Source organism: Danio rerio, chromosome 3, assembly GCF_052040795.2.
Source record: "Danio rerio strain M-AB ecotype USA chromosome 3, GRCz13ab, whole genome shotgun sequence".
In the NCBI taxonomy this organism is placed as follows: Eukaryota; Metazoa; Chordata; class Actinopteri; order Cypriniformes; family Danionidae; genus Danio; species Danio rerio.
Genome location: NC_141023.1, coordinates 60296068 through 60310254, shown reverse-complemented (window position 1 = coordinate 60310254; position 14187 = coordinate 60296068). Strand labels below are relative to the sequence as shown.

Genomic DNA, 14187 nt, shown 5'->3' with positions numbered 1-14187 from the left:
TGGCGAAATATTTGACTGAATGTCACTGCATGACAAACGACTGAAACGATACAACAAGAGAAATCTCCACTGTGCTACTGGATGAGAGCGTATGGCAAGCCGTTTTAGCATTTAAACCAATTCAAGATATCTACAACTGTAATTCGACTATTAGTAAATTAATTAGAGATATCTTCGAATATATTTGTAAATATCTCTAAATACGACGAATTAAAGACATCTCCAAATGTATTATGACTAGTAAAAACTCAGTTAGAGATATATCTAATTACAACTGTTACTAGTCAAAATTAATTTGGAGATATCTCTAATTACAATTGTGACTAATCAAAACTCATTTAGAGATATCTGCAAATATTTTTCAATGGAAGTCAATGGAGGAATATGACTAGTCATAATATATTTGCAGATATCTCCAATCTGATTTCGTACTAGTACAATTGTAATTTCCGATATCTCTAATTGCCATTCTGAGTAGTGGAATTATAATTATGACTAGTCAAAATATAATTAGAGATATCTCTAAATATATTTATGGAGTCAGAACAAAGATTTAAATGTTAAAAAGGCTTGCCATAGAGAGCTCTTCACTGAACAGCGCAGCAGCGATGACGTAAGCGTGCCGAGGCCCGATATGGTGTGAGCGCGGGCCGTCGGGGGAGACGGGAGGGGGGACAAGCGTGCTTTGGCCCGGTTCAAGGCAACTGTACCTAGTGTGAGTACGGCCTAAAAAAGTAAAATGCCCCAAACTGGGCTCCTTTGCTGGATAAAGCAAACTATAAAACGCAGTGAAAATTAGCACTGTTTGCACGCTCCATCTGCACGCTGCGATGGGATGCGATAATAATCTTTATTTATTTTTTTATAGTGCCTTTTAAGAATATTCAGTGTGGTTTATTTGTGATGTTTACTACAACACACTGGCAGCTAGCTGCAACTCTCACATGTTCGCCCACTGAAGCTAAGCAGGGCTGCGCCCGGTCAGTACTACATCAGGCAGGTTAAACGACCAAAACAAAGACAGCGTTCTGGCACGTAACTCACATTCTCAAAGCAGAATTTCTGACTTTAACTTTTTTTTTTTCAGATAAACAAGAATGTTCACTTAGCATTCTTTTTAAATATTTGTATGCTTTAGAAGAGACAAAAACATACAGCACCTTTAAAATGTGCTGAATCGACACAATTATGGAGCGTTATTTATAAGCGTCAAATTTGTAAAAACATTTAAATTAAATTTATCGATTTGTGTTGGGACAGCATGAAGGAAGGTGTGTGCAACTCAGCATTTTTAAAAGCGGTGTAGCAATTTTGAGTTGTTGTAGTTTGTTGTTATTAGAAGGCCTAAACAGAATCTGCGTGCACAGAAATCCACAGATTACTGCAGATTTTTGGCCTATCGTTGAGTCTATTCATTTACTTGAGTAAATGTGTGTAAATTTGTATTTGTTCAGTTTTAAATTAATTTCCATAAAATTATTGACTAATATTAAAATGTTGATATGATTCATTTACAATACAGTTTGTAAAAAATATAAAATTCTGTCTTGTAGTACAGTGGTTCTCAACCTTTTTTTGTCTGAGACCCCAGAAAATATTGTAGGACCCCCTCCACATTTAATGATATATAATCGCTTATATAAATTTGCAGTAATGATGACAAAAAATGTTTTTAAACAAACGGTATGTTTATTACTATATCTAGATATGCTTATGCACAAATACCAGCCTAATGTTTCGCAGAGATGGGTTGCAGCTGGAAGGGCATTCACTGCTCAAAACATGTGCTGGATAAGTTGGCGGTTCATTCTGCTGTGGCGACCCCGAATTAATAAAGGGACTAAGCCGAAAAGAAAATGAATCAATGAATGAATAATAGCCTAATGTAAAATATTAAAGCATAGGTTCATAGGTTGCTATGCGACCATTAACCCGTTTTCTCAGAGGATGACAAACTGACAAAACTTTACTTTCGCCCTGAGTTTTAATTATGGAGAAAATTACAAAGTTCTGTGTTTGTCTGAGAAAATTTAAAATTAGTCTTACCGAAATGGGAATATACCATACAAGCTGAAGCTCGGTCAATTCTTGTCAAGTGACTCGCGGTGTGCTCACGTCACGGCCCGGGGTTCATTGGTGCAAGCGTGTCACGCCGCGCACCTCTATTGGAAACAACAAACTTTTGCAAATCTATTTGTGATCTCCATCAGTTGATCTTCTTGCAAAGCCATGCTGGATTCACCTGATTTGTTGACAAATGGGTTGCGGATCTATTCTTTGGCAGTTCGCAGGTCCTTCACTTGGCCTTTTTCCCTTAACAAAGAAACTTTTGTCTGTTTCTTACTCATTTTGCTGCTTGTAGGTTAAATTTGGGTGCTCAAGTGACCGAGACGTAAGTGAGAGAGTGTTAATTTTTCAAAATAAAAGACAGTTCAAAATAAAAGATTGTTTAGACTCTGATAATAAACAAAACAGAAAGAATTAATGATTTCTTGTGTGGCCAGATACCAATTGATCCATGGACCGGTGGTTGAGGACCACTGAACTAGGGGATAAAATGAACTAAGGCAACATGATCATTCTCCTAATTGTCCACTGCTAAAAATTTTTTAAAATATGACTTGGCCCTCCTACAGAGCTCGTTGAGCCCCCCTTGTGGGCCGCGACCCCCCTGTTGAAAACCGCTGTTGTAGTAGATATATGAAAAAAAAAACTAGCGTCTAATTAGATTTGCATTGTAAACATTAAATAAAAGGTAAATGTGTTATTGTTAATATTTATTAATATTATTATTTCTTAAACTTATTATTTTAAGTTTTTAGTTATGATACTTCCGAAATCACTCCGCATAAATCCGCATATGTTTTTAATATAATTCTTCGCAGAAATAGCAAATAATGTCCACAGATTCTGTCTGGCCCTGGTTATTGGTTATTAGAAGAACCATTTGTTTTCTTAACACAATGAACATTTGACCAATCTGACTTTTTTTTTTTCCACTATACAGAATAATTTTTGTAATGCTAGGGTTCTATATATGTTAAGAGGGCCGGAGTGGGACTCCTTTTTAGCTCTGGAGTTTCAAGCCTTAGACCGGCCCACCTCAGTCGACGACTGACTATATTAAAATAAAGTTTTTTTTTTTTTTTTTAAGTTTTCCAATTCAGTTTCAAATGACACTAACATGTCTTTTTAAAGGACTCAGCTGCTTTAGAACTTCAAATGTTTTTCATAAATATGAGAACATTAATTTTTTATAGATAGTTCTTTGTAACGGTCGTCACACATATATATATATATATATATATATATATATATATATATATATATATATATATATATATATGTATATATATATATATATATATATATAGAGAGAGAGAGAGAGAGAGAGATTTTTTCAACACATTTCTAAATATAATAATTTTAATAACTCATCTCTAATAACTGATTTATTTTATTGTTACCATGAGGACAGTGAATAATATTTTACTAGATATTTTTCAAGACACTTCTATACAGCTTAAAGTGACATTCAAAGGCTTCACTAGGTTAATTAAGTTAACTAGGCAGGTTAGGGGAATTAGGCAAGTTATTGTATAACAGTGGTTTGTTCTGTAGATTATCGAGAAAAAATATAGCTTAAAGGGGCTAATAATTTTGTCCCTAAAATTGTTCATAAATATTTACAAACTGCTTTCATTTTAGCCGAAATAAAACAAATAAGACTTTCTCCAGAAGAAAAGATATTATCAGACATACTGTGAAAATGTCCTTGCTCTGTTAAACATCATTTGGAAAATATTTAAAAAAGAAGAAAAAAAATTGAAGGGGGCCAATAACTCTGACTTCAACTGAATATATATATATATATATATTCTTATATATCTTAACACTAAAAATGAAAAAAATATTTTTACTTTTGACTCTGGAGAGGTTCGAACTCGGATCGGGGGCGTCGTAACGCAATGTGCTAACCACTTGACCATGATGGCACTGTTAAGGTGTTGTGTTCGGGGATAAACGATAAGTATTGCACTGTTATCTGCTGCTATTGATGTCTACTACTTTTTTTTATTTTTACCCTATATTCTTTTTAGATTGCTGATCAAGTTATGTCAGATTTATTAATGTATTGAATCATCTGATTTTTATTGAGCAGGTGTAATATTCATTAATATTAATTAATATTCACTAAAGTGCCGCTGTTTGGGGTGGAATAATAGATGATAGCTCACAGGGCTGCGAGAAAGTAAATAAAAAGAGCGGAGCTGCGGCAAAATAATGGATAAAAAGAGTGAGGCTAAAGTCAAATAAATAAATAAATGAAAAAGTGAGACTGCTGAGAGTGCAAGCAGCTAGGGACACCGGCACTCGCGGCCAAAAAACGGACCGGCCCACCGGGAATTCTCCCGATTAGCCAATCCGGGACTGGATGTTAACCAAACCAAAACTATTAGTATGTGTATTTCTGTAGGTGAGCTTGAGTAGCATTGACAGGGATTTTTCACCTCCATGAATTTACAGCAAGCACAGTTTGTTTTAGTGTGTGCTTTGGCTAGCCCTTTCATATCTTCTTTCATTTGCATTTTGTCTCTCTTTGTTTTTAATGAACGTGCGCATAAATAACAGACTATATCAGCCTGTCCTACATTCCTATCTTTCTGGCTTGGTTTTAATTAAATTCTTTTGTTAAAGCGCTGAAGTTACATCATCTGATGTGACATTCGCAGTGCTTATTGCCTTTCATTTTCTGTGCTAGTTTTCTCGGCTCCTTTTCATAAAAGCACGTCCAAGCCCATCAAAGATGCATCAGAAAATTCTTCCCAGAGTCCAGTTTAAGAGGGAATTATAGATTAAAGGCTCCTCGGAGCCGAGATCTAATAGCTTTGTGCCGTTGCAGCAGCGTGTAGGCTGGTGCTGCGCCGCTCAGGCCGTATTGGATCCCGCGCGCAGTCTTGGCATCTGGGTGTTTGTGCGACACGGCTTTGAAGTTCGCAGCTTTTCCCCCCAAGTGGCCACAAAACAACTTCAGATGCTTTTTTCCGACAGCCGAGCCACGTGATGCACTTAGCAGTCTCCTCCCCGGGATGTTTGGGAGCGCGAGGAGCAGGCGAGGGACTGCCAACATCACGCCGTCATCTGCGCGAGGGTTAAATGCTTTGGGAGCGCAGATTATTGGATATCAAGATGTTACTTGATTATTACGGACAGGATTAGCTGGTGTCTGTGCGGCTGTTAGATTCAACTGCGGTTTTAATTGCTAACGCTAAACATGCATTATGTAGTGTCAAACGGTGTGTAAAGAGGGGTACTATGTTTGGAGTTTAGGAACTCTATTTATAAATATTCCTGTTTTTGTAGTGGGTTATTCGTCAGGTGCCGTTATTGTTAGTTCATTCACTCTTGTTTTCTTTTGTTTTAAAAGTCTCTCAAGATCACAAAGCCTGTTTTCTTATTAAAAAAAAAGAAATCTATAAAAGTGATAATGTTTTGTAAAATTACTGTTTTGTATTAGATTGTATTTTACATGTTATTTATCAAAAATGACAATAAAAACATTCAGAAGTCAGAATTATTAGCCCTCCTGCATTATGAGCCCCCTTGTATATTTTCCCCCAATTTCTATTTAATTGAAAGATCATTTTTTTAACACAATTCTGAACATATTTTATTAACTAGTTCCTAATTATAAATTTATTTTATCTTTGCCATGATGACTGTACGTAATATGTTACTAGAGATTTTTAAAGGCTGATTTATACTTATGGGTCAAACGCACGCGTGTGCTACGGCGTTGACGCATAGCCCTTCGCCGTGGATGTCGGCGTCACTGACGTACACCTCTCAAAAAATGTAGCTACAGCGCTGACGAGTCTGGGCGGGACAGAGAGCCGCGCGAATGGCGCGAGCAATTGTTTACAAGTGTGGAGTCCCGTGAAGGAGCTCCGGATGGAAGGTTTTGTTTTGTGTTTACCTCATGGTTAAAGTGGTTGCACGTCCGCCGGTTCCTGCCTCAAAATGAGCGAGTTTGAGCCGCTTGTACATCCAGGAAGTTTTCAGGAAAAGCAAAACACCAGCGAAGAAACTCGACACATTTACACCTCAGTGCCAAATAGCGTTTCGGAAGTGTTAATGCAGACCAACAGAGACAGCGCGCAGAAGTATAAATGCACAGCTACACGCGTTGCATGCGCCGTGGGTTACGCCGGTCACTTGACACAGAAGTATAAACCAGGCTTATGATTAATGGTATTTAGCTTAAAATGCCATTTAAATGTTAATTAGACAAAATCCAAAAAAATATTGCTTAATGTCGCTATTAATATTGACCTTAATAATAGTTAAAAAAAAAAAAAACTGCTTTTATTCTAGCAGAATAAAAAGCATATATTATTTGTCAAAAGTGCATAGGTGGCGCTGTAAAGTCTTTTTGCCACACTCATTACTGAAAACTTATTCAAACGTAATTTTCGCCACTTCTGGGGCCTCATGTACAAAGACTTGCATTGAATTCATACTAAAACATTGCGTACGGACAAAGCTGTAAATGTGCGTATGCAGTAAAAAATTCAGATGTATGAAACACTGCGAACGTGGAATCCCACATATATTGTCTTTGTACATCCGAATTAACGTGAAACTGAACGCACGTGCACAAATGCAAAACCCCTCCCTTCCTCCTCCCATATATGAATATGGTAATGACTCCACTTTGGCAAAACCTAATGAAAAAGCAATGGCAAAAGCAAGCAAGAAGAGAAACTTTGAACAGAATGTGAATTGGAGGTGCGCCTATCGGAGGTAGACCTGAGAAAAACTGTGTTATTTGCAAGTTTGTCCTTCGGAATTAATAACAAAAGAAAAAAAATAGAGTGGGAGAGTTTAGCTGACGCAGCTAACGCAGCGGGGTCTGAATATCGCACTGTGAGTGAATTAAAAAATAAATGGTCCGATGTAAAGGTGTAAATTTTTTTAATGTTTATTTAGGCTAAGTGCAAATAGCACACCTCTTTGGAATGAGCTAGTTGAGTGATTCCCACCCATCACCGTTTGATTGGCAGAGACAACATGACTAAATAGAGAGTGCAACAGCAGCGTCAGTGGCGTAGCTTGTAAAGCGCATGGCAACATGTTTTGACTCAATCGATCATGAACCCGGTTCGAATCCAGCGAATCATTCTTCTTTGTTCCCCCATTACATATCAGATTTTGCCTACTCCTCATCACAAGTAGGATCATAATAAGTGTGTGTATTATGTTAAGTGCATTTGAGCATCACATATTATTTGCACATTTATTGAATGGAAATGTTTCCGATTCACATATGCAAATCCGTCTTCAGATGGCGCCTTTATAGCAGTGTGCGTGCAGTCGATCGCTCTCACTACATTAGGAAAACCGACGATCGCTGCAAATTTCGCTTTAATGTTGGACTGGTCAACTGTATGGTATGGAAACCTTATATACCTGCTGGACATGCGGATGATCCCGTCCCATACTGCTGCCATTGCACGACTCAAAGATACTTTGTAGAGTGCAATTTACACAACTGCCTCTAGTAGTCGCCAGTTGAAATAAAACAAACACATAAGAAATGCACGTACGCCAGACATGAAGTTGGCGTGGGCTAATGCACGTCCACGTTTATTTCATCATTACTTTGCGTTCACACCGAAAGCAGTGAGAGCCTCCAAGTGGCTGCCCTGGTGACATCGCTGTCTGCCTTCAGCTCCGGCGGCGAGAGTGTCATAATTCGCTACATTAATCTCGTATTTAAAGGAGCCGATGCAGCATATCAGTTACATTCCTGCATAAAACATGCTTTCTAGCGTGAAAATGTTGCGCACTTCTTATCAAATTTATTTAACAATGGAAGATCAAGTTGCGTTTGGTGTGGCTTTGCTCCACTTAATTATCCAATGTGTCTATTGACCTTATTCTAAAATGCGGAAGTGCGCCTGTTTTCGCGATTGTCTTAAAATTTCCGATTCAGTCGCCTATGTGAGAAATGACTAGGAATAATAAACGGTAGAAAATGGCCAAACTACTTGCTCAACAAACAAATGTTTGCATGACTACACAGACCAAGTAGCATAATATAATAAGAAAATATTAAATTAAACTTCAAAAAATGAATGGAAGTGAATGTGACCGGAAGTCGCGAGACAAAAAGATTCAAATGGCAGCGCCCGCTCGTCAGCTGAGAATAAGGTGAATATGTCTGAAAAAATCTGAAGCAGTGATAGTGTTTTGTACTGTCGCGGTCGATTCTCGCTTTTTTATATAATATATGTATATATACAGTTGAAGTCATAATTATTAGACCCCTTTTGATTTTTTTTTTCTTTTTTAAATATTTCCCAAATGATTTTTAACAGAGCATGGACATTTTCACAGTATGTCTGATAATATTTTTTCTTCTGGAGAAAGTCTTATTTGTTTTATTTCAGCTAGAATATAAGCAGTTATTAATTTTTTTAAAAACCATTTTTGGGACAAAATTATTAGCCCCTTTAAGCTATTTTTTTTTTCGACAATCTACAGAACAAACCATCGTTATACAATAACTTGCCTATTCTAAATTAACCTAATTAAGCCTTTAAATGTCACTTTAAGCTGTATAGAAGTGTCTTAAAAATTTAAATAAATCAGTTATTAGAAAAAAGTTTTTAAAAATATTATGCTTATTAATGTGCTGAAACAATCTTCCCTCCATTAAACAGAAATTGGGGAAAAAAATAAACAGGGGCGCTAATAATTCAGGGGGGCTAATAATTCTGACTTCAACTGTATATATATATATATATATATATATATATATATATATATATATATATATATATATATATATATTTTTATATATATATATATATATATATATATATATATATATATATATATATATATATATATATATATATATATATAACATTAATGCACATCAGTAACTCGCCAGTAACTTATTTAATGTATGTTCCTGTAAGAAAACATTGTAAATAATTGAAAATCCGGTGACCGCAATAATCAAACCCCTGGGAACAACTGTGGTTGGAACCAAAGTTCACAGGTCTGTGTTCTCTGAACTCCTCTCAAGCATTGGACTTCTACATTCTGATTGCTTGCAACCAAACCGCGTCATAGCTCATTACCATTAAGTTGACTTGATTTCAACTCTCCTCAACGCCTACACTGGCGAAGACGCGTCGCTCTGCTCCTCGCCGCTTATCGCCGCCGGCTATCAGAGAAAATGAATGACTTCCGGCTACTTTGACGCTCTCACCTCTTTCAATGTGAACGTATGGTTAGTAAATCCAAACATGAGCGTGAAACTTGGCGTACGCAAAGTTTTTGTGGGTACGCAGCGTTGATACATGAGGCCCCTGGAGTGTGGTGTGCAAAGTTTTGTGAGTTTTTGAGCATGTTTAGAGTAAAAAATGTGATTCATTCTAGAGAACAACAATAAACAGAGCAGTTCCAATAGGGCCTGCTCCATAATAAGACTTTCTCCAGGAGAAAAAATAATAAAGGAAATACTGTAAAAAATGTCTTTCTCTGTTAAACATCATTTGGGAAATATTTGAGAAAGAGAAGAAAAATTCTGATAATTTTGACTTAAAATGTATGTAATTTCATGAAAGTGTTATATATTTTTTAGTTTGTTCATCAAAAAAGCACAGCAGTTTCCAGAAAAAAGCAAGCAGAAAACTTATTTCAACATTGATTACAACTGTTGATAATAATTAACCATATCAGTGCCATATCAGCATATTACAGTGGTCTCTGAATCATTTTCTGAGGACTAGAGCAATGGCTGCTGAACATTCTGATTTTCCACTACAAGAATACATTGGATTGTTAAATAAATAATAAACATATTCAATTGTAATATTATTCACACTATTAATGCAGCCTTAATGAGCATATGAGGCTTCTTTCAAAGAAAAAACAAAGACATAATTATTCCAGCCTTTTGTTCAGCACTGTTCCAACCAGTTTTCTGTTGATAACAAGTGTCACAGAGTGGGAGGAAAACAATACTAAGCAATAAAATCTTCTGAGGAGTCTGTTCTTCTCAAATTGATTTAGTGGACACATTAAAGTCATTCACTTTGTCTTTGAGGGTTTACTTTGATTATTCAGGATGATTTGGAAGTATAGTTTTATTAGCCCAGCTGAATTATTAAGCATCATAGTTTTAATAACTCATTTCTAATAACTGATTTATTTTATCTTTGCCATGATGACTGTACATAATCCTCTTGTTAAGTGTGACGTCACGCGAAGTGACTTCCGGGTCCGAGCGCTCTATTCAACTGAATGGGGAGACTCATGAAATGGTAATAATAAACGTTTACAAAGCGATTTAATGCTTTCGAAAATCACGATGGCAATTTATATTTCCATGCATAATATCCAATGCCCAGAAAGTGATTAATTTTTTTATAAATTGTTAAAATTTTGGTATTTGTGATGCAGCAAGCCCAGAGATTGTTGTGTACACTAGGACTTTATATAAAATTAACTTTATTGTGTGATATGAATAAAAATTATCATAAACAATTGATTTTTCAATTCAAATGAGTGGCGGCTTGGACGCGGAAACTGTATTACATACGTCACCAACACGTCATCACTAAACAAGTGGATCGACACTATTTGACAAAAGTCTTGTCGCCTTTCCAAGTTTTAGGCACAACAATTAATAATTTGACTTTAAGTTCATCCTTTGGGATCAGAAGTGGCTCATATGAAAGGCAAAGGCCTCTAGATTACGCTGATTTGACCAAAATAAAACATGATGCCTTGATTTTGAGTTATTTAATTAGGACTGCCACAGTCATATCACCCTGCAGCCCAAGACCGGTTACTCACTGAAGCTAAGCAGGGCTGAGCCTGGTTAGTACCTGGATGGGAGACCACTAGGGAACACTAGGTTGCTGTTGGAAGTGGTGTTAGTGAGGCCAGCAGGGGGCGCTCAACCCGTGGTCTGTGTGAGTCCTAATGCCCCAGTAAAAGTGAAGGGGACACTATACTGTCAGTGGGCGCCGTCTTTCGGATGAGACGTTAAAACGAGGTCCTGACTCTCTGCGGTCATTAAAAATCCCATGGCACTTCTCGTGAAAGAGCAGGGGTGTAACCCCGGTGTCCTGGCCAAAAGTCCCTCTATCGGCCCTTACGATCATGGCCTCCCAATCATCCCCTTCCACCGAATTGGCTCGATCACTGTCCCTCCACTCCACCTATAGCAGGAGTTGTCCTGTGGCTGCCGTCGCATCATCCAAGTGGATGCTGCACACTGGTGGTAGTGTGGAGAGACCCCCCTCATGATTGTGAAGCGCTTTGGGTGTATGGCCATACACAATAAATGCGCTATATAAATACACATTACATTACATTACAGGACTGTAAGGTCTGACTTTGCTTAGACAAAAGTCTAGTCACCCAACAGATATAATGTCCAGTATAGAATATATAGTCATGCTGCTGTGGAAAAAGAATTGATATTGTGTATGACTCCTATAAGCTTGATGGGCCGGATCCATACATCTCTGCAATGACTCAAATAACTTGCTCAATAATGTTCATTTCTGGTGACTGGGCTGGCCAATCCTGGAGCACCAAGACCTTCTTTACATTCAGGAACAGTGATGTGGAGGCTGAAGTATTTAAAGGAGCGCTACGCTGCTGAAGAATTGGGTGGTTTGTAATGCAATGGGCAGCACAAATGTCTTGATACCTCAGGCTGTTGATGTTGTCATCCACTCTGCAGATGTCTCGCATGCCCCCATACTAAAAGTAACCCATAACTTTTCCTTCACCAAACTTGACTGTTTTTTTTTGTGAGAATTTTGGGTCCATGCCAGTTCCAATATGTCTTCTGCAGTATTTGTGTTGATTAGGATGCAGTTTAACAGATGATTCATGGGAAAAATACACCTTCTTCTATTACAATTAAGATTGACGACAAGACTTTAGTAGTGTATTTTTCAAGGTAATAGTGTTCAGCAAAGTGCAATTTTAAAGCTTAACCAGGTAAATTAGGCATGTTAGAGTAAGTAGGAAAGTTATTATATATATATATATATATATATATATATATATATATATATATATATATATATATATATATATATATATATATATATATATATATATATATTGCTTATTAAAGCTAATAATATTGACCTTAAAATGTATTTTTTTTTTATTTTATCTGCTTTTATCCTTGCCAAAATAATACAAATAAGACTTTCTCCAAACGAAAAAATATTACAGGAAAGACTCCTTGCTTTGTTAAACACCATTTGGGAAATTATTTAAAAAGAAATTATATAATAATTCTGATTTCAACTGTATAAGAAATGTGTGTATACAGCTTTATGTCAACTGTCTGATGGCTTAGAAAAATGTTTCCACCCTAATGCTACTAGCAGTAAACTACGCTAGCAATTCTTCAAACCGCTGTCCTTCAAGTGTGAACCATAGGTCAGATGGTTCTTGACTCTCTGAACAAGATCTCAAACAGGTCTATTCTGCTCATTCTCATGGAGTAGGCTCTGATTTTTTTTTTTCTTTCTTTTTTTTTTACGTAATCTATCTACTCAAGTTAATGCAATAGGCCATTGGTAAGTGGTCTCGATGAGGTTTTTCATCTTCCCAAAATGAGAAATGGCAGTGGTAGCTCGTCCCCATGGGTAACTGACCTTTGATTTGCGCTAATTTTGCTCATTAAATCAAACCACTGACCTTTGTGGAATGCCGAGCTTTGATGTTGAACTCTTGTGGCTCAGAGATCGGAGACTGTGGTGTCTGTTTTCCTCTTCCTGGCCAGAATGGGCACAAATGCTCCACTGCTCCTGCTTGGCTTGTTTCTCCAAGGTTCTCTCTATGTGTGTCTCTCTCTCTCTCTTGCTCTTTTTGCTTGGTGTGTTTTTTGGAGTTTTTAGCACAAAAATTAATTACATTTTACCTTTTATTTTTAGTTTGTTGTTTTGTCAAATTTGAAGAACTCTGGAAAACTGAATGTTTTATTTACAATACAGTTTTGTTTCAATTCAATCATCTTTCTCTCTTTTCATAGGGGCTATTACTGTCAGTTTTGCTTACGACCCTGTTAGAAACCCTGAAATTGGTGGCAAATCCCTGTATTAATTAGATAAATAGGTAAATTGTAATGTGAACGGGATGCTGACAACAGGGTGCAGATCCAAATGCAGGTTTTATTAATAGAGATGGTCAGGCAAGCAATGATCACAATCAGGAGCAAACAGATGTATGTAGGCAAATCCAGAGTCATAGTCAGATACACAGGCGATAGGCAAGCAGGCAGGCATCTGTCCATCCATCCATCCATCCATGCATCCATCCATCCATCCATCCATCCATCCATCCATCCATCCATCTATCTATCTATCTATCTATCTATCTATCTATCTATCTATCTATCTATCTATCTATCTATCTATCTATCTATCTATCATCTATCTATCTATCTATCTATCATCTATCACTCTATCCATCTATCCATCAATCTTTCGATCCATCTATCCATCCATCCATCTCTACGACTATCCATTTATCCATCCATCCATTCATCCATCCATCTTTTTGTACTAATTGTGGTAAAAACTTCTTTATAGAAGTGTTATTTTTTGGTTTCAAATATGTTAGTAAGAAAAGATGCTATGGTCGACTGTAGAATTTTGTAAAAAGTAAAGCGAAATTAACTGTCTATGAGATCAGAAAGGAGGAAACTGAAAAGAATTTAGAGCAAAATGGGATTTCAGTTCATATATGGGATGTATTTGTATCATGTTACAATCTTAATTAAATATATTTATTATATGTATATGGATCATGGTGGCACCTTTGCAAATATTTGGTGGTTCAATAGTGCTTTGTGTTGTGTACTAGCCCATATCTATCATCTGATAACCACTGAAAACGCCCATTCAATTGAGTGATAACGTTCAAATTGGCTGGTGTTGACTTCCTAAATTTAGTATTCCGTAAACACATGCACATTCATAGAGTAGTCAACATTTGAAGTGGTTCATCACCTTTTATTAAAGTCATTTTAAAACCATTAAACAACACCCATTGTTGTTTTGGTATACTTTTGAAAAACTTTTTGAATGTTGACTACTCTACATGGGTTTACACATACTGTCATTTGCCTTTTTG

The 14187-nt window shown here is 36.7% G+C and overlaps 1 protein-coding gene across 8 annotated transcripts in view; it reads left to right on the top strand.

The window, feature by feature from the left end:
• cep112 (centrosomal protein 112) overlaps window positions 1-14187 on the top strand; it is a 349706-nt gene that overhangs the window by 210414 nt on the left and 125105 nt on the right. The gene's annotated exons all lie outside the window — the stretch shown is intronic.